The sequence below is a fragment of the Sinohyriopsis cumingii genome, unplaced genomic scaffold (genome assembly GCF_028554795.1).
Source record: "Sinohyriopsis cumingii isolate HCF-2022 unplaced genomic scaffold, ASM2855479v2 utg001656l, whole genome shotgun sequence".
Taxonomy (NCBI): Eukaryota; Metazoa; Mollusca; class Bivalvia; order Unionida; family Unionidae; genus Sinohyriopsis; species Sinohyriopsis cumingii.
Genome location: NW_028316032.1, coordinates 30,150 through 52,362, shown reverse-complemented (window position 1 = coordinate 52,362; position 22,213 = coordinate 30,150). Strand labels below are relative to the sequence as shown.

General features: G+C 35.3%; 6 non-coding genes across 6 annotated transcripts; all 6 read left to right on the top strand.

Moving 5' to 3' along the window:
• The first annotated feature begins 3,320 nt into the window (after positions 1-3,320).
• Trnak-uuu (transfer RNA lysine (anticodon UUU)) lies at positions 3,321-3,393 on the top strand. The gene has a single exon. It is a non-coding gene; the product is annotated as a tRNA-Lys (tRNA).
• Positions 3,394-7,072: 3,679 nt separating this feature from the next.
• Trnak-uuu (transfer RNA lysine (anticodon UUU)) lies at positions 7,073-7,145 on the top strand. The gene has a single exon. It is a non-coding gene; the product is annotated as a tRNA-Lys (tRNA).
• Positions 7,146-10,827: 3,682 nt separating this feature from the next.
• Trnak-uuu (transfer RNA lysine (anticodon UUU)) lies at positions 10,828-10,900 on the top strand. The gene has a single exon. It is a non-coding gene; the product is annotated as a tRNA-Lys (tRNA).
• Positions 10,901-14,596: 3,696 nt separating this feature from the next.
• Positions 14,597-14,669, top strand: Trnak-uuu (transfer RNA lysine (anticodon UUU)). The gene has a single exon. It is a non-coding gene; the product is annotated as a tRNA-Lys (tRNA).
• A 3,678-nt stretch (positions 14,670-18,347) lies between these two features.
• Trnak-uuu (transfer RNA lysine (anticodon UUU)) lies at positions 18,348-18,420 on the top strand. The gene has a single exon. It is a non-coding gene; the product is annotated as a tRNA-Lys (tRNA).
• A 3,720-nt stretch (positions 18,421-22,140) lies between these two features.
• Positions 22,141-22,213, top strand: Trnak-uuu (transfer RNA lysine (anticodon UUU)). Its single transcript has one exon. It is a non-coding gene; the product is annotated as a tRNA-Lys (tRNA).

Below are 22,213 nucleotides of genomic sequence, written 5' to 3'. Positions count from 1 at the left end.
TCTAATATTTTCGAGCTCTTAGCGCTTTAACGTCTTAGGCGCTGTACTAAGTCCACATAATTATTATTATTATTATTATTATTATTATTATTATTATTATTATTATTAATATTATTATCGTTATTATTTTTATTATTATTATTATAATTATTATTATTATTATTATTATCAATTGTGGGAATTTCCAAAATACTGATAAACAATTCTTCCGAATTATTTCTTTATTTTGATTTAGCAACTAAAATTGTAAGTCAGCAAAAATTCATTTTTACGACTAACATCTTTCTTTCTTTCCTTTTTTTTTTTGGTCATTTTTTTTTTATTCTTCTTTTTTGTGTTTTAACCATTAATATCACCGCACCGGATTGCGCGATCCTTGTGGCCACTGCTTTCGAGTGTCCGATAGCCCGTAATCATACTTCCCACAAAACTGTGAACTCATTATTGTAACCTTCATGACTTGATCTAAGATAGGTTTCTTTCACATATGTACGGTGCAGTCTTTATTTTCTCCACGTTGCAAAGTTTCATCTAACTCATCAGAACAGGAAAGAACTGACAGTACCTTGCAGTGCTAGTCTCTTTTCTTCTCTTCTTTTTAAGACATATTAACTTTTAGTCGCAGATTTTAAAATTCCTTTGAGATTTGTGTTACATTGCGAATTACATATTATGTTATTGTTTGAATCGTAAAATTAATGCATTTAATTCTCAAACGATGCATTGCATTCTTTAGCTTACTTAAATCGAGAACTATTATCAAAACTCGCAATTGATAAATCATTTTTAAAAAATCCATATTTTCATTCATTTAGATTGAGCATCCGAAACTGGACGGCAACAATTTAATTTTAAGACTTAGTATTTTCACCAATACAATCATCGCATTCTATACCGCGATGTTGTGACCACCGAATTCAGGTGTCCGAGAGGCGGTGATCGTACCTCCATTAAAACCGTGAACACATCCTGCATGCATATCTCATGCAGTTATTGTTGATTGAAACGAGAAGTGTTTATACGTCTTCACGGTGCATTCTTCGTTTTGTCTCCATTACAACGTTTGAATAAACAATTTAGAACACGAAACAACTGATAGTAGCTTGCAGTGGTAGTGTCTCATTACTTTAAACATATTGTCTGTTAGGTGGAGCTTTTAGACTGGCGTTGACTTTTGTGCTTCTGTCCGTATATTTTAATAATATTCGTATCATAATATGAATGCATTCAATTTGCATATGATATAGTGGATGCGTTAGATTTACTGGAATCAAGAAGAAATGCTGACAGAATGATCAACATCTCTTAGAGTTGATTAAATTGGGTACTCTATCCCGTTCGCATGGACATGTGGATACGCTCTCATTTAGGGACATCTTAGGAAAGGAGAGAAATACTTGCAGGTATATCTATATTCATTTTGACAACAATTGAAAATCAGTGGAAGCTAAATCATAACCACCTACCCTCGGACTTTCACCCATGACCCTTAGATTAAATGTCGGATGCTCTAGCGACTGAGATTGGGGCACTACTCATCCAAATTCTGTCAGTTTGTCAGTCTCGGATTTTGCTGCGTAGCCCCTTCCATTACGTATTTAAAGGGTGCGGCCATATTTGTATCACATGACGTTTAGCAGTTATGGTGCAGATAGATGCCCAGAGCTCGGTTCAAACGAAAATGCTTTTCTTTACATTTCACGTCAATATCATTTCATTGCACAAGTCTTTGGAATTAAGAGTTTTTTGTTATGAAAACAAAATTCAGTAAATGCGTCCCCCACTGCTGCCATCATATTTGCATTTCCAGTAATGCTGCATATTAGTTCGTTAACTGAGAAATGAATGAGTCATAATTACCCAATAGTATTACGAATCTATGGTCATACACTAAAAAACAAACCTAAGCAAAACCAAAACGGTTTGTAATACTGAACAAATAATTCAGTTAACAAAGTTGTAAAATGAAAATGTAAGAGGGACTTACAGCATTATGAATTGCATCCAAAATCATCCCAAAATGTTATCTTCAAGTCCAAAGGAATAGAATGTTCCGAATAAAATCTACATCCTCAAATGCATTGGTCTACCAACAGTTCTGATATATCACAATGGCATTTTCAAGAATTCTTTAGAAATAATTCACAATAGGCCAAAAATAATATTTTAACCCACATAGCATTTTGTGGCTCCAATGAATAATTCAAACAAATGTTTGCTTCCAAATAATATCTAAACACAACAATAAATATATCTGAAGAATAATGTTACAAGAAGAACATACAAAATATGACTGACCAAATAGTCCAACTCCACGTACTTAAATACAGACATAAGGACTGAAAACTCATTAGCTACTACTCACTACGTGACAATGAACAAATATCCCTAAAAGCTCCGGTGGCCTAGTATTTACAGCGTACGCCTCGGATGCGGGAGTTCGTGGGATCGATCCCCGGCCGAGTCATACCAAAGACTTACAAATATGGTACTAACAGCTGCCTTGCTTGGAGCTCAGCATTAAGAGGTTAGTGTTAGGACTGGTCGGCCGGGTCTCAGGATAAAGTGACTGGGTGGGACATCATGCCACATGTCTGCGGCATGATGCCCCAGTGCTAGCCATCACTATAAACTGCCACACTGCAGACATCGTAGCGATATGACTGACAAATTCTTAAAAGCTACCTTAAAAATACAAATCACATGCACACACAAACACACACACACACACACACAAATCTCCCATGTCGTAGAAATAAAACCACCACATCTAACACACACCTTCCGTATTTATGTATTTTCTCCTGTACCGATCCATAGAAGAAAATCACAAATATGTATAGAGAACAATTAATTGGAAGCAAGTTTATCAACTTACAGGTACTATTTAATTGATTATGTAGTGTGTAAGCATTGCTTTCTCTGGAAACAAAAAATTTCAAGATAGGTGATTTTCACATGTGTAATTAACTGAGAGAAATTAAGGAAAGAATGCGAAGATTTAAGAGAAGAGCAGAAGGATAGTGTTTGTGTTGTCCGGACTGTAAAATCATAACTGTTAACACAAAGAAACAATGACTAGCCTTAACTTTAACAACTTGCTCGGCTAATGACACATTTGTGCATTTCCTTATGCAGCAAAATTTAAATTCCTCCGTGAATGGTTGATTGCCATATAAACTGGATTATTGTTTCCATAAGGGGCTAACATCTAAGATCCAATCAATCCTAGACGCTAGCTATGTGAAGTTGATGAGATAACGATTAACCATGTTGCGCATAACTACCCGAGCCAACATTCGACCATGCATTAACAAGTAGCCCGCCTAGCTCAGTCGGTAGAGCATCAGACTTTTAATCTGAGGGTCGTGAGTTCGAGTCCCACGGTGGGCGTACAATTTTTAATACCATTACAAAGTTATACTACACTTTGTACACGCGTCTATTTAGCTACAAATAGGTGTGATGGTAAATGTCCCACAGAAACGTTTTTATTTTCTCATATAATCATTTTTATGTTGAATTTTGATATCCTCTTTTTCAAATTCATTAGCTTGTCAATGTCTTTCTGGTTTCCACACAGCCCTCAGAAAGGTACTGATTATGGTAGTGACCCTGTATGTACCCATCCAGATAAAAAGTGAATGAAATATGTAAGTTCATTTACATATTCTATATACTTCTATTAAAGCGTTTTGTTTTGTAATTCAATAGTGTTGGGATTTTTCTATCCTATCCTTGTACTGGTGTATATTTTTGTTTGTTATCTAATATTTTCGAGCTCTTAGCGCTTTAACGTCTTAGGCGCTGTACTAAGTCCACATAATTATTATTATTATTATTATTATTATTATTATTATTATTATTATTATTGTTATTATTTTTATTATTATTATTATTATTATTATTATTATTATTATCAATTGTGGGAATTTCCAAAATACTGATAAACAATTCTTCCGAATTATTTCTTTATTTTGATTTAGCAACTAAAATTGTAAGTCAGCAAAAATTCATTTTTACGACTAACATCTTTCTTTCTTTCCTTTTTTTTTTTGGTCATTTTTTTTTTATTCTTCTTTTTTGTGTTTTAACCATTAATATCACCGCACCGGATTGCGCGATCCTTGTGGCCACTGCTTTCGAGTGTCCGATAGCCCGTAATCATACTTCCCACAAAACTGTGAACTCATTATTGTAACCTTCATGACTTGATCTAAGATAGGTTTCTTTCACATATGTACGGTGCAGTCTTTATTTTCTCCACGTTGCAAAGTTTCATCTAACTCATCAGAACAGGAAAGAACTGACAGTACCTTGCAGTGCTAGTCTCTTTTCTTCTCTTCTTTTCAAGACATATTAACTTTTAGTCGCAGATTTTAAAATTCCTTTGAGATTTGTGTTACATTGCGAATTACATATTATGTTATTGTTTGAATCGTAAAATTAATGCATTTAATTCTCAAACGATGCATTGCATTCTTTAGCTTACTTAAATCGAGAACTATTATCAAAACTCGCAATTGATAAATCATTTTTAAAAAATCCATATTTTCATTCATTTAGATTGAGCATCCGAAACTGGACGGCAACAATTTAATTTTAAGACTTAGTATTTTCACCAATACAATCATCGCATTCTATACCGCGATGTTGTGACCACCGAATTCAGGTGTCCGAGAGGCGGTGATCGTACCTCCATTAAAACCGTGAACACATCCTGCATGCATATCTCATGCAGTTATTGTTGATTGAAACGAGAAGTGTTTATACGTCTTCACGGTGCATTCTTCGTTTTGTCTCCATTACAACGTTTGAATAAACAATTTAGAACACGAAACAACTGATAGTAGCTTGCAGTGGTAGTGTCTCATTACTTTAAACATATTGTCTGTTAGGTGGAGCTTTTAGACTGGCGTTGACTTTTGTGCTTCTGTCCGTATATTTTAATAATATTCGTATCATAATATGAATGCATTCAATTTGCATATGATATAGTGGATGCGTTAGATTTACTGGAATCAAGAAGAAATGCTGACAGAATGATCAACATCTCTTAGAGTTGATTAAATTGGGTACTCTATCCCGTTCGCATGGACATGTGGATACGCTCTCATTTAGGGACATCTTAGGAAAGGAGAGAAATACTTGCAGGTATATCTATATTCATTTTGACAACAATTGAAAATCAGTGGAAGCTAAATCATAACCACCTACCCTCGGACTTTCACCCATGACCCTTAGATTAAATGTCGGATGCTCTAGCGACTGAGATTGGGGCACTACTCATCCAAATTCTGTCAGTTTGTCAGTCTCGGATTTTGCTGCGTAGCCCCTTCCATTACGTATTTAAAGGGTGCGGCCATATTTGTATCACATGACGTTTAGCAGTTATGGTGCAGATAGATGCCCAGAGCTCGGTTCAAACGAAAATGCTTTTCTTTACATTTCACGTCAATATCATTTCATTGCACAAGTCTTTGGAATTAAGAGTTTTTTGTTATGAAAACAAAATTCAGTAAATGCGTCCCCCACTGCTGCCATCATATTTGCATTTCCAGTAATGCTGCATATTAGTTCGTTAACTGAGAAATGAATGAGTCATAATTACCCAATAGTATTACGAATCTATGGTCATACACTAAAAAACAAACCTAAGCAAAACCAAAACGGTTTGTAATACTGAACAAATAATTCAGTTAACAAAGTTGTAAAATGAAAATGTAAGAGGGACTTACAGCATTATGAATTGCATCCAAAATCATCCCAAAATGTTATCTTCAAGTCCAAAGGAATAGAATGTTCCGAATAAAATCTACATCCTCAAATGCATTGGTCTACCAACAGTTCTGATATATCACAATGGCATTTTCAAGAATTCTTTAGAAATAATTCACAATAGGCCAAAAATAATATTTTAACCCACATAGCATTTTGTGGCTCCAATGAATAATTCAAACAAATGTTTGCTTCCAAATAATATCTAAACACAACAATAAATATATCTGAAGAATAATGTTACAAGAAGAACATACAAAATATGACTGACCAAATAGTCCAACTCCACGTACTTAAATACAGACATAAGGACTGAAAACTCATTAGCTACTACTCACTACGTGACAATGAACAAATATCCCTAAAAGCTCCGGTGGCCTAGTAATTACAGCGTACGCCTCGGATGCGGGAGTTCGTGGGATCGATCCCCGGCCGAGTCATACCAAAGACTTACAAATATGGTACTAACAGCTGCCTTGCTTGGAGCTCAGCATTAAGAGGTTAGTGTTAGGACTGATCGGCCGGGTCTCAGGATAAAGCGACTGGGTGGGACATCATGCCACATGTCTGCGGCATGATGCCCCAGTGCTAGCCATCACTATAAACTGCCACACTGCAGACATCGTAGCGATATGACTGACAAATTCTTAAAAGCTACCTTAAAAATACAAATCACATGCACACACAAACACACACACACACACACACAAATCTCCCATGTCGTAGAAATAAAACCACCACATCTAACACACACCTTCCGTATTTATGTATTTTCTCCTGTACCGATCCATAGAAGAAAATCACAAATATGTATAGAGAACAATTAATTGGAAGCAAGTTTATCAACTTACAGGTACTATTTAATTGATTATGTAGTGTGTAAGCATTGCTTTCTCTGGAAACAAAAAATTTCAAGATAGGTGATTTTCACATGTGTAATTAACTGAGAGAAATTAAGGAAAGAATGCGAAGATTTAAGAGAAGAGCAGAAGGATAGTGTTTGTGTTGTCCGGACTGTAAAATCATAACTGTTAACACAAAGAAACAATGACTAGCCTTAACTTTAACAACTTGCTCGGCTAATGACACATTTGTGCATTTCCTTATGCAGCAAAATTTAAATTCCTCCGTGAATGGTTGATTGCCATATAAACTGGATTATTGTTTCCATAAGGGGCTAACATCTAAGATCCAATCTAATCCTAGACGCTAGCTATGTGAAGTTGATGAGATAACGATTAACCATGTTGCGCATAACTACCCGAGCCAACATTCGACCATGCATTAACAAGTAGCCCGCCTAGCTCAGTCGGTAGAGCATCAGACTTTTAATCTGAGGGTCGTGAGTTCGAGTCCCACGGTGGGCGTACAATTTTTAATACCATTACAAATTTATACTACACTTTGTACACGCGTCTATTTAGCTACAAATAGGTGTGATGGTAAATGTCCCACAGAAACGTTTTTATTTTCTCATATAATCATTTTTATGTTGAATTTTGATATCCTCTTTTTCAAATTCATTAGCTTGTCAATGTCTTTCTGGTTTCCACACAGCCCTCAGAAAGGTACTGATTATGGTAGTGACCCTGTATGTACCCATCCAGATAAAAAGTGAATGAAATATGTAAGTTCATTTACATATTCTATATACTTCTATTAAAGCGTTTTGTTTTGTAATTCAATAGTGTTGGGATTTTTCTATCCTATCCTTGTACTGGTGTATATTTTTGTTTGTTATCTAATATTTTCGAGCTCTTAGCGCTTTAACGTCTTAGGCGCTGTACTAAGTCCACATAATTATTATTATTATTATTATTATTATTATTATTATTATTATTATTATTGTTATTATTTTTATTATTATTATTATTATTATTATTATTATTATTATTATCAATTGTGGGAATTTCCAAAATACTGATAAACAATTCTTCCGAATTATTTCTTTATTTTGATTTAGCAACTAAAATTGTAAGTCAGCAAAAATTCATTTTTACGACTAACATCTTTCTTTCTTTCCTTTTTTTTTTTGGTCATTTTTTTTTTATTCTTCTTTTTTGTGTTTTAACCATTAATATCACCGCACCGGATTGCGCGATCCTTGTGGCCACTGCTTTCGAGTGTCCGATAGCCCGTAATCATACTTCCCACAAAACTGTGAACTCATTATTGTAACCTTCATGACTTGATCTAAGATAGGTTTCTTTCACATATGTACGGTGCAGTCTTTATTTTCTCCACGTTGCAAAGTTTCATCTAACTCATCAGAACAGGAAAGAACTGACAGTACCTTGCAGTGCTAGTCTCTTTTCTTCTCTTCTTTTCAAGACATATTAACTTTTAGTCGCAGATTTTAAAATTCCTTTGAGATTTGTGTTACATTGCGAATTACATATTATGTTATTGTTTGAATCGTAAAATTAATGCATTTAATTCTCAAACGATGCATTGCATTCTTTAGCTTACTTAAATCGAGAACTATTATCAAAACTCGCAATTGATAAATCATTTTTAAAAAATCCATATTTTCATTCATTTAGATTGAGCATCCGAAACTGGACGGCAACAATTTAATTTTAAGACTTAGTATTTTCACCAATACAATCATCGCATTCTATACCGCGATGTTGTGACCACCGAATTCAGGTGTCCGAGAGGCGGTGATCGTACCTCCATTAAAACCGTGAACACATCCTGCATGCATATCTCATGCAGTTATTGTTGATTGAAACGAGAAGTGTTTATACGTCTTCACGGTGCATTCTTCGTTTTGTCTCCATTACAACGTTTGAATAAACAATTTAGAACACGAAACAACTGATAGTAGCTTGCAGTGGTAGTGTCTCATTACTTTAAACATATTGTCTGTTAGGTGGAGCTTTTAGACTGGCGTTGACTTTTGTGCTTCTGTCCGTATATTTTAATAATATTCGTATCATAATATGAATGCATTCAATTTGCATATGATATAGTGGATGCGTTAGATTTACTGGAATCAAGAAGAAATGCTGACAGAATGATCAACATCTCTTAGAGTTGATTAAATTGGGTACTCTATCCCGTTCGCATGGACATGTGGATACGCTCTCATTTAGGGACATCTTAGGAAAGGAGAGAAATACTTGCAGGTATATCTATATTCATTTTGACAACAATTGAAAATCAGTGGAAGCTAAATCATAACCACCTACCCTCGGACTTTCACCCATGACCCTTAGATTAAATGTCGGATGCTCTAGCGACTGAGATTGGGGCACTACTCATCCAAATTCTGTCAGTTTGTCAGTCTCGGATTTTGCTGCGTAGCCCCTTCCATTACGTATTTAAAGGGTGCGGCCATATTTGTATCACATGACGTTTAGCAGTTATGGTGCAGATAGATGCCCAGAGCTCGGTTCAAACGAAAATGCTTTTCTTTACATTTCACGTCAATATCATTTCATTGCACAAGTCTTTGGAATTAAGAGTTTTTTGTTATGAAAACAAAATTCAGTAAATGCGTCCCCCACTGCTGCCATCATATTTGCATTTCCAGTAATGCTGCATATTAGTTCGTTAACTGAGAAATGAATGAGTCATAATTACCCAATAGTATTACGAATCTATGGTCATACACTAAAAAACAAACCTAAGCAAAACCAAAACGGTTTGTAATACTGAACAAATAATTCAGTTAACAAAGTTGTAAAATGAAAATGTAAGAGGGACTTACAGCATTATGAATTGCATCCAAAATCATCCCAAAATGTTATCTTCAAGTCCAAAGGAATAGAATGTTCCGAATAAAATCTACATCCTCAAATGCATTGGTCTACCAACAGTTCTGATATATCACAATGGCATTTTCAAGAATTCTTTAGAAATAATTCACAATAGGCCAAAAATAATATTTTAACCCACATAGCATTTTGTGGCTCCAATGAATAATTCAAACAAATGTTTGCTTCCAAATAATATCTAAACACAACAATAAATATATCTGAAGAATAATGTTACAAGAAGAACATACAAAATATGACTGACCAAATAGTCCAACTCCACGTACTTAAATACAGACATAAGGACTGAAAACTCATTAGCTACTACTCACTACGTGACAATGAACAAATATCCCTAAAAGCTCCGGTGGCCTAGTAATTACAGCGTACGCCTCGGATGCGGGAGTTCGTGGGATCGATCCCCGGCCGAGTCATACCAAAGACTTACAAATATGGTACTAACAGCTGCCTTGCTTGGAGCTCAGCATTAAGAGGTTAGTGTTAGGACTGATCGGCCGGGTCTCAGGATAAAGCGACTGGGTGGGACATCATGCCACATGTCTGCGGCATGATGCCCCAGTGCTAGCCATCACTATAAACTGCCACACTGCAGACATCGTAGCGATATGACTGACAAATTCTTAAAAGCTACCTTAAAAATACAAATCACATGCACACACAAACACACACACACACACACACAAATCTCCCATGTCGTAGAAATAAAACCACCACATCTAACACACACCTTCCGTATTTATGTATTTTCTCCTGTACCGATCCATAGAAGAAAATCACAAATATGTATAGAGAACAATTAATTGGAAGCAAGTTTATCAACTTACAGGTACTATTTAATTGATTATGTAGTGTGTAAGCATTGCTTTCTCTGGAAACAAAAAATTTCAAGATAGGTGATTTTCACATGTGTAATTAACTGAGAGAAATTAAGGAAAGAATGCGAAGATTTAAGAGAAGAGCAGAAGGATAGTGTTTGTGTTGTCCGGACTGTAAAATCATAACTGTTAACACAAAGAAACAATGACTAGCCTTAACTTTAACAACTTGCTCGGCTAATGACACATTTGTGCATTTCCTTATGCAGCAAAATTTAAATTCCTCCGTGAATGGTTGATTGCCATATAAACTGGATTATTGTTTCCATAAGGGGCTAACATCTAAGATCCAATCTAATCCTAGACGCTAGCTATGTGAAGTTGATGAGATAACGATTAACCATGTTGCGCATAACTACCCGAGCCAACATTCGACCATGCATTAACAAGTAGCCCGCCTAGCTCAGTCGGTAGAGCATCAGACTTTTAATCTGAGGGTCGTGAGTTCGAGTCCCACGGTGGGCGTACAATTTTTAATACCATTACAAATTTATACTACACTTTGTACACGCGTCTATTTAGCTACAAATAGGTGTGATGGTAAATGTCCCACAGAAACGTTTTTATTTTCTCATATAATCATTTTTATGTTGAATTTTGATATCCTCTTTTTCAAATTCATTAGCTTGTCAATGTCTTTCTGGTTTCCACACAGCCCTCAGAAAGGTACTGATTATGGTAGTGACCCTGTATGTACCCATCCAGATAAAAAGTGAATGAAATATGTAAGTTCATTTACATATTCTATATACTTCTATTAAAGCGTTTTGTTTTGTAATTCAATAGTGTTGGGATTTTTCTATCCTATCCTTGTACTGGTGTATATTTTTGTTTGTTATCTAATATTTTCGAGCTCTTAGCGCTTTAACGTCTTAGGCGCTGTACTAAGTCCACATAATTATTATTATTATTATTATTATTATTATTATTATTATTATTATTATTATTAATATTATTATCGTTATTATTTTTATTATTATTATTATAATTATTATTATTATTATTATTATCAATTGTGGGAATTTCCAAAATACTGATAAACAATTCTTCCGAATTATTTCTTTATTTTGATTTAGCAACTAAAATTGTAAGTCAGCAAAAATTCATTTTTACGACTAACATCTTTCTTTCTTTCCTTTTTTTTTTTGGTCATTTTTTTTTTATTCTTCTTTTTTGTGTTTTAACCATTAATATCACCGCACCGGATTGCGCGATCCTTGTGGCCACTGCTTTCGAGTGTCCGATAGCCCGTAATCATACTTCCCACAAAACTGTGAACTCATTATTGTAACCTTCATGACTTGATCTAAGATAGGTTTCTTTCACATATGTACGGTGCAGTCTTTATTTTCTCCACGTTGCAAAGTTTCATCTAACTCATCAGAACAGGAAAGAACTGACAGTACCTTGCAGTGCTAGTCTCTTTTCTTCTCTTCTTTTTAAGACATATTAACTTTTAGTCGCAGATTTTAAAATTCCTTTGAGATTTGTGTTACATTGCGAATTACATATTATGTTATTGTTTGAATCGTAAAATTAATGCATTTAATTCTCAAACGATGCATTGCATTCTTTAGCTTACTTAAATCGAGAACTATTATCAAAACTCGCAATTGATAAATCATTTTTAAAAAATCCATATTTTCATTCATTTAGATTGAGCATCCGAAACTGGACGGCAACAATTTAATTTTAAGACTTAGTATTTTCACCAATACAATCATCGCATTCTATACCGCGATGTTGTGACCACCGAATTCAGGTGTCCGAGAGGCGGTGATCGTACCTCCATTAAAACCGTGAACACATCCTGCATGCATATCTCATGCAGTTATTGTTGATTGAAACGAGAAGTGTTTATACGTCTTCACGGTGCATTCTTCGTTTTGTCTCCATTACAACGTTTGAATAAACAATTTAGAACACGAAACAACTGATAGTAGCTTGCAGTGGTAGTGTCTCATTACTTTAAACATATTGTCTGTTAGGTGGAGCTTTTAGACTGGCGTTGACTTTTGTGCTTCTGTCCGTATATTTTAATAATATTCGTATCATAATATGAATGCATTCAATTTGCATATGATATAGTGGATGCGTTAGATTTACTGGAATCAAGAAGAAATGCTGACAGAATGATCAACATCTCTTAGAGTTGATTAAATTGGGTACTCTATCCCGTTCGCATGGACATGTGGATACGCTCTCATTTAGGGACATCTTAGGAAAGGAGAGAAATACTTGCAGGTATATCTATATTCATTTTGACAACAATTGAAAATCAGTGGAAGCTAAATCATAACCACCTACCCTCGGACTTTCACCCATGACCCTTAGATTAAATGTCGGATGCTCTAGCGACTGAGATTGGGGCACTACTCATCCAAATTCTGTCAGTTTGTCAGTCTCGGATTTTGCTGCGTAGCCCCTTCCATTACGTATTTAAAGGGTGCGGCCATATTTGTATCACATGACGTTTAGCAGTTATGGTGCAGATAGATGCCCAGAGCTCGGTTCAAACGAAAATGCTTTTCTTTACATTTCACGTCAATATCATTTCATTGCACAAGTCTTTGGAATTAAGAGTTTTTTGTTATGAAAACAAAATTCAGTAAATGCGTCCCCCACTGCTGCCATCATATTTGCATTTCCAGTAATGCTGCATATTAGTTCGTTAACTGAGAAATGAATGAGTCATAATTACCCAATAGTATTACGAATCTATGGTCATACACTAAAAAACAAACCTAAGCAAAACCAAAACGGTTTGTAATACTGAACAAATAATTCAGTTAACAAAGTTGTAAAATGAAAATGTAAGAGGGACTTACAGCATTATGAATTGCATCCAAAATCATCCCAAAATGTTATCTTCAAGTCCAAAGGAATAGAATGTTCCGAATAAAATCTACATCCTCAAATGCATTGGTCTACCAACAGTTCTGATATATCACAATGGCATTTTCAAGAATTCTTTAGAAATAATTCACAATAGGCCAAAAATAATATTTTAACCCACATAGCATTTTGTGGCTCCAATGAATAATTCAAACAAATGTTTGCTTCCAAATAATATCTAAACACAACAATAAATATATCTGAAGAATAATGTTACAAGAAGAACATACAAAATATGACTGACCAAATAGTCCAACTCCACGTACTTAAATACAGACATAAGGACTGAAAACTCATTAGCTACTACTCACTACGTGACAATGAACAAATATCCCTAAAAGCTCCGGTGGCCTAGTATTTACAGCGTACGCCTCGGATGCGGGAGTTCGTGGGATCGATCCCCGGCCGAGTCATACCAAAGACTTACAAATATGGTACTAACAGCTGCCTTGCTTGGAGCTCAGCATTAAGAGGTTAGTGTTAGGACTGGTCGGCCGGGTCTCAGGATAAAGTGACTGGGTGGGACATCATGCCACATGTCTGCGGCATGATGCCCCAGTGCTAGCCATCACTATAAACTGCCACACTGCAGACATCGTAGCGATATGACTGACAAATTCTTAAAAGCTACCTTAAAAATACAAATCACATGCACACACAAACACACACACACACACACACAAATCTCCCATGTCGTAGAAATAAAACCACCACATCTAACACACACCTTCCGTATTTATGTATTTTCTCCTGTACCGATCCATAGAAGAAAATCACAAATATGTATAGAGAACAATTAATTGGAAGCAAGTTTATCAACTTACAGGTACTATTTAATTGATTATGTAGTGTGTAAGCATTGCTTTCTCTGGAAACAAAAAATTTCAAGATAGGTGATTTTCACATGTGTAATTAACTGAGAGAAATTAAGGAAAGAATGCGAAGATTTAAGAGAAGAGCAGAAGGATAGTGTTTGTGTTGTCCGGACTGTAAAATCATAACTGTTAACACAAAGAAACAATGACTAGCCTTAACTTTAACAACTTGCTCGGCTAATGACACATTTGTGCATTTCCTTATGCAGCAAAATTTAAATTCCTCCGTGAATGGTTGATTGCCATATAAACTGGATTATTGTTTCCATAAGGGGCTAACATCTAAGATCCAATCAATCCTAGACGCTAGCTATGTGAAGTTGATGATATAACGATTAACCATGTTGCGCATAACTACCCGAGCCAACATTCGACCATGCATTAACAAGTAGCCCGCCTAGCTCAGTCGGTAGAGCATCAGACTTTTAATCTGAGGGTCGTGAGTTCGAGTCCCACGGTGGGCGTACAATTTTTAATACCATTACAAAGTTATACTACACTTTGTACACGCGTCTATTTAGCTACAAATAGGTGTGATGGTAAATGTCCCACAGAAACGTTTTTATTTTCTCATATAATCATTTTTATGTTGAATTTTGATATCCTCTTTTTCAAATTCATTAGCTTGTCAATGTCTTTCTGGTTTCCACACAGCCCTCAGAAAGGTACTGATTATGGTAGTGACCCTGTATGTACCCATCCAGATAAAAAGTGAATGAAATATGTAAGTTCATTTACATATTCTATATACTTCTATTAAAGCGTTTTGTTTTGTAATTCAATAGTGTTGGGATTTTTCTATCCTATCCTTGTACTGGTGTATATTTTTGTTTGTTATCTAATATTTTCGAGCTCTTAGCGCTTTAACGTCTTAGGCGCTGTACTAAGTCCACATAATTATTATTATTATTATTATTATTATTATTATTATTATTATTATTATTGTTATTATTTTTATTATTATTATTATTATTATTATTATTATTATTATCAATTGTGGGAATTTCCAAAATACTGATAAACAATTCTTCCGAATTATTTCTTTATTTTGATTTAGCAACTAAAATTGTAAGTCAGCAAAAATTCATTTTTACGACTAACATCTTTCTTTCTTTCCTTTTTTTTTTTGGTCATTTTTTTTTTATTCTTCTTTTTTGTGTTTTAACCATTAATATCACCGCACCGGATTGCGCGATCCTTGTGGCCACTGCTTTCGAGTGTCCGATAGCCCGTAATCATACTTCCCACAAAACTGTGAACTCATTATTGTAACCTTCATGACTTGATCTAAGATAGGTTTCTTTCACATATGTACGGTGCAGTCTTTATTTTCTCCACGTTGCAAAGTTTCATCTAACTCATCAGAACAGGAAAGAACTGACAGTACCTTGCAGTGCTAGTCTCTTTTCTTCTCTTCTTTTCAAGACATATTAACTTTTAGTCGCAGATTTTAAAATTCCTTTGAGATTTGTGTTACATTGCGAATTACATATTATGTTATTGTTTGAATCGTAAAATTAATGCATTTAATTCTCAAACGATGCATTGCATTCTTTAGCTTACTTAAATCGAGAACTATTATCAAAACTCGCAATTGATAAATCATTTTTAAAAAATCCATATTTTCATTCATTTAGATTGAGCATCCGAAACTGGACGGCAACAATTTAATTTTAAGACTTAGTATTTTCACCAATACAATCATCGCATTCTATACCGCGATGTTGTGACCACCGAATTCAGGTGTCCGAGAGGCGGTGATCGTACCTCCATTAAAACCGTGAACACATCCTGCATGCATATCTCATGCAGTTATTGTTGATTGAAACGAGAAGTGTTTATACGTCTTCACGGTGCATTCTTCGTTTTGTCTCCATTACAACGTTTGAATAAACAATTTAGAACACGAAACAACTGATAGTAGCTTGCAGTGGTAGTGTCTCATTACTTTAAACATATTGTCTGTTAGGTGGAGCTTTTAGACTGGCGTTGACTTTTGTGCTTCTGTCCGTATATTTTAATAATATTCGTATCATAATATGAATGCATTCAATTTGCATATGATATAGTGGATGCGTTAGATTTACTGGAATCAAGAAGAAATGCTGACAGAATGATCAACATCTCTTAGAGTTGATTAAATTGGGTACTCTATCCCGTTCGCATGGACATGTGGATACGCTCTCATTTAGGGACATCTTAGGAAAGGAGAGAAATACTTGCAGGTATATCTATATTCATTTTGACAACAATTGAAAATCAGTGGAAGCTAAATCATAACCACCTACCCTCGGACTTTCACCCATGACCCTTAGATTAAATGTCGGATGCTCTAGCGACTGAGATTGGGGCACTACTCATCCAAATTCTGTCAGTTTGTCAGTCTCGGATTTTGCTGCGTAGCCCTTTCCATTAAATATTTAAAGGGTGCGGCCATATTTGTATCACATGACGTTTAGCAGTTATGGTGCAGATAGATGCCCAGAGCTCGGTTCAAACGAAAATGCTTTTCTTTACATTTCACGTCAATATCATTTCATTGCACAAGTCTTTGGAATTAAGAGTTTTTTGTTATGAAAACAAAATTCAGTAAATGCGTCCCCCACTGCTGCCATCATATTTGCATTTCCAGTAATGCTGCATATTAGTTCGTTAACTGAGAAATGAATGAGTCATAATTACCCAATAGTGTTACGAATCTATGGTCATACACTAAAAAACAAACCTAAGCAAAACCAAAACGGTTTGTAATACTGAACAAATAATTCAGTTAACAAAGTTGTAAAATGAAAATGTAAGAGGGACTTACAGCATTATGAATTGCATCCAAAATCATCCCAAAATGTTATCTTCAAGTCCAAAGGAATAGAATGTTCCGAATAAAATCTACATCCTCAAATGCATTGGTCTACCAACAGTTCTGATATATCACAATGGCATTTTCAAGAATTCTTTAGAAATAATTCACAATAGGCCAAAAATAATATTTTAACCCACATAGCATTTTGTGGCTCCAATGAATAATTCAAACAAATGTTTGCTTCCAAATAATATCTAAACACAACAATAAATATATCTGAAGAATAATGTTACAAGAAGAACATACAAAATATGACTGACCAAATAGTCCAACTCCACGTACTTAAATACAGACATAAGGACTGAAAACTCATTAGCTACTACTCACTACGTGACAATGAACAAATATCCCTAAAAGCTCCGGTGGCCTAGTAATTACAGCGTACGCCTCGGATGCGGGAGTTCGTGGGATCGATCCCCGGCCGAGTCATACCAAAGACTTACAAATATGGTACTAACAGCTGCCTTGCTTGGAGCTCAGCATTAAGAGGTTAGTGTTAGGACTGGTCGGCCGGGTCTCAGGATAAAGTGACTGGGTGGGACATCATGCCACATGTCTGCGGCATGATGCCCCAGTGCTAGCCATCACTATAAACTGCCACACTGCAGACATCGTAGCGATATGACTGACAAATTCTTAAAAGCTACCTTAAAAATACAAATCACATGCACACACAAACACACACACACACACACACAAATCTCCCATGTCGTAGAAATAAAACCACCACATCTAACACACACCTTCCGTATTTATGTATTTTCTCCTGTACCGATCCATAGAAGAAAATCACAAATATGTATAGAGAACAATTAATTGGAAGCAAGTTTATCAACTTACAGGTACTATTTAATTGATTATGTAGTGTGTAAGCATTGCTTTCTCTGGAAACAAAAAATTTCAAGATAGGTGATTTTCACATGTGTAATTAACTGAGAGAAATTAAGGAAAGAATGCGAAGATTTAAGAGAAGAGCAGAAGGATAGTGTTTGTGTTGTCCGGACTGTAAAATCATAACTGTTAACACAAAGAAACAATGACTAGTCTTAACTTTAACAACTTGCTCGGCTAATGACACATTTGTGCATTTCCTTATGCAGCAAAATTTAAATTCCTCCGTGAATGATTGATTGCCATATAAACTGGATTATTGTTTCCATAAGGGGCTAACATCTAAGATCCAATCAATCCTAGACGCTAGCTATGTGAAGTTGATGAGATAACGATTAACCATGTTGCGCATAACTACCCGAGCCAACATTCGACCATGCATTAACAAGTAGCCCGCCTAGCTCAGTCGGTAGAGCATCAGACTTTTAATCTGAGGGTCGTGAGTTCGAGTCCCACGGTGGGCGTACAATTTTTAATACCATTACAAATTTATACTACACTTTGTACACGCGTCTATTTAGCTACAAATAGGTGTGATGGTAAATGTCCCACAGAAACGTTTTTTTTTTCTCATATAATCATTTTTATGTTGAATTTTGATATCCTCTTTTTCAAATTCATTAGCTTGTCAATGTCTTTCTGGTTTCCACACAGCCCTCAGAAAGGTACTGATTATGGTAGTGACCCTGTATGTACCCATCCAGATAAAAAGTGAATGAAATATGTAAGTTCATTTACATATTCTATATACTTATATTAAAGCGTTTTGTTTTGTAATTCAATAGTGTTGGGATTTTTCTATCCTATCCTTGTACTGGTGTATATTTTTGTTTGTTATCTAATATTTTCGAGCTCTTAGCGCTTTAACGTCTTAGGCGCTGTACTAAGTCCACATAATTATTATTATTATTATTATTATTATTATTATTATTATTATTATTATTATTAATATTATTATTGTTATTATTTTTATATTATTATTATTATTATTATTATTATTATTATTATTATTATTATTATTATTATTATTATCAATTGTGGGAATTTCCAAAATACTGATAAACAATTCTTCCGAATTATTTCTTTATTTTGATTTAGCAACTAAAATTGTAAGTCAGCAAAAATTCATTTTTACGACTAACATCTTTCTTTCTTTCCTTTTTTTTTTTTGGTCATTTTTTTTTTATTCTTCTTTTTTGTGTTTTAACCATTAATATCACCGCACCGGATTGCGCGATCCTTGTGGCCACTGCTTTCGAGTGTCCGATAGCCCGTAATCATACTTCCCACAAAACTGTGAACTCATTATTGTAACCTTCATGACTTGATCTAAGATAGGTTTCTTTCACATATGTACGGTGCAGTCTTTATTTTCTCCACGTTGCAAAGTTTCATCTAACTCATCAGAACAGGAAAGAACTGACAGTACCTTGCAGTGCTAGTCTCTTTTCTTCTCTTCTTTTCAAGACATATTAACTTTTAGTCGCAGATTTTAAAATTCCTTTGAGATTTGTGTTACATTGCGAATTACATATTATGTTATTGTTTGAATCGTAAAATTAATGCATTTAATTCTCAAACGATGCATTGCATTCTTTAGCTTACTTAAATCGAGAACTATTATCAAAACTCGCAATTGATAAATCATTTTTAAAAAATCCATATTTTCATTCATTTAGATTGAGCATCCGAAACTGGACGGCAACAATTTAATTTTAAGACTTAGTATTTTCACCAATACAATCATCGCATTCTATACCGCGATGTTGTGACCACCGAATTCAGGTGTCCGAGAGGCGGTGATCGTACCTCCATTAAAACCGTGAACACATCCTGCATGCATATCTCATGCAGTTATTGTTGATTGAAACGAGAAGTGTTTATACGTCTTCACGGTGCATTCTTCGTTTTGTCTCCATTACAACGTTTGAATAAACAATTTAGAACACGAAACAACTGATAGTAGCTTGCAGTGGTAGTGTCTCATTACTTTAAACATATTGTCTGTTAGGTGGAGCTTTTAGACTGGCGTTGACTTTTGTGCTTCTGTCCGTATATTTTAATAATATTCGTATCATAATATGAATGCATTCAATTTGCATATGATATAGTGGATGCGTTAGATTTACTGGAATCAAGAAGAAATGCTGACAGAATGATCAACATCTCTTAGAGTTGATTAAATTGGGTACTCTATCCCGTTCGCATGGACATGTGGATACGCTCTCATTTAGGGACATCTTAGGAAAGGAGAGAAATACTTGCAGGTATATCTATATTCATTTTGACAACAATTGAAAATCAGTGGAAGCTAAATCATAACCACCTACCCTCGGACTTTCACCCATGACCCTTAGATTAAATGTCGGATGCTCTAGCGACTGAGATTGGGGCACTACTCATCCAAATTCTGTCAGTTTGTCAGTCTCGGATTTTGCTGCGTAGCCCCTTCCATTACGTATTTAAAGGGTGCGGCCATATTTGTATCACATGACGTTTAGCAGTTATGTTGCAGATAGATGCCCAGAGCTCGGTTCAAACGAAAATGCTTTTCTTTACATTTCACGTCAATATCATTTCATTGCACAAGTCTTTGGAATTAAGAGTTTTTTGTTATGAAAACAAAATTCAGTAAATGCGTCCCCCACTGCTGCCATCATATTTGCATTTCCAGTAATGCTGCATATTAGTTCGTTAACTGAGAAATGAATGAGTCATAATTACCCAATAGTATTACGAATCTATGGTCATACACTAAAAAACAAACCTAAGCAAAACCAAAACGGTTTGTAATACTGAACAAATAATTCAGTTAACAAAGTTGTAAAATGAAAATGTAAGAGGGACTTACAGCATTATGAATTGCATCCAAAATCATCCCAAAATGTTATCTTCAAGTCCAAAGGAATAGAATGTTCCGAATAAAATCTACATCCTCAAATGCATTGGTCTACCAACAGTTCTGATATATCACAATGGCATTTTCAAGAATTCTTTAGAAATAATTCACAATAGGCCAAAAATAATATTTTAACCCACATAGCATTTTGTGGCTCCAATGAATAATTCAAACAAATGTTTGCTTCCAAATAATATCTAAACACAACAATAAATATATCTGAAGAATAATGTTACAAGAAGAACATAGAAAATATGACTGACCAAATAGTCCAACTCCACGTACTTAAATACAGACATAAGGACTGAAAACTCATTAGCTACTACTCACTACGTGACAATGAACAAATATCCCTAAAAGCTCCGGTGGCCTAGTAATTACAGCGTACGCCTCGGATGCGGGAGTTCGTGGGATCGATCCCCGGCCGAGTCATACCAAAGACTTACAAATATGGTACTAACAGCTGCCTTGCTTGGAGCTCAGCATTAAGAGGTTAGTGTTAGGACTGGTCGGCCGGGTCTCAGGATAAAGTGACTGGGTGGGACATCATGCCACATGTCTGCGGCATGATGCCCCAGTGCTAGCCATCACTATAAACTGCCACACTGCAGACATCGTAGCGATATGACTGACAAATTCTTAAAAGCTACCTTAAAAATACAAATCACATGCACACACAAACACACACACACACACACACAAATCTCCCATGTCGTAGAAATAAAACCACCACATCTAACACACACCTTCCGTATTTATGTATTTTCTCCTGTACCGATCCATAGAAGAAAATCACAAATATGTATAGAGAACAATTAATTGGAAGCAAGTTTATCAACTTACAGGTACTATTTAATTGATTATGTAGTGTGTAAGCATTGCTTTCTCTGGAAACAAAAAATTTCAAGATAGGTGATTTTCACATGTGTAATTAACTGAGAGAAATTAAGGAAAGAATGCGAAGATTTAAGAGAAGAGCAGAAGGATAGTGTTTGTGTTGTCCGGACTGTAAAATCATAACTGTTAACACAAAGAAACAATGACTAGCCTTAACTTTAACAACTTGCTCGGCTAATGACACATTTGTGCATTTCCTTATGCAGCAAAATTTAAATTCCTCCGTGAATGGTTGATTGCCATATAAACTGGATTATTGTTTCCATAAGGGGCTAACATCTAAGATCCAATCAATCCTAGACGCTAGCTATGTGAAGTTGATGAGATAACGATTAACCATGTTGCGCATAACTACCCGAGCCAACATTCGACCATGCATTAACAAGTAGCCCGCCTAGCTCAGTCGGTAGAGCATCAGACTTTTAATCTGAGGGTCGTGAGTTCGAGTCCCACGGTGGGCG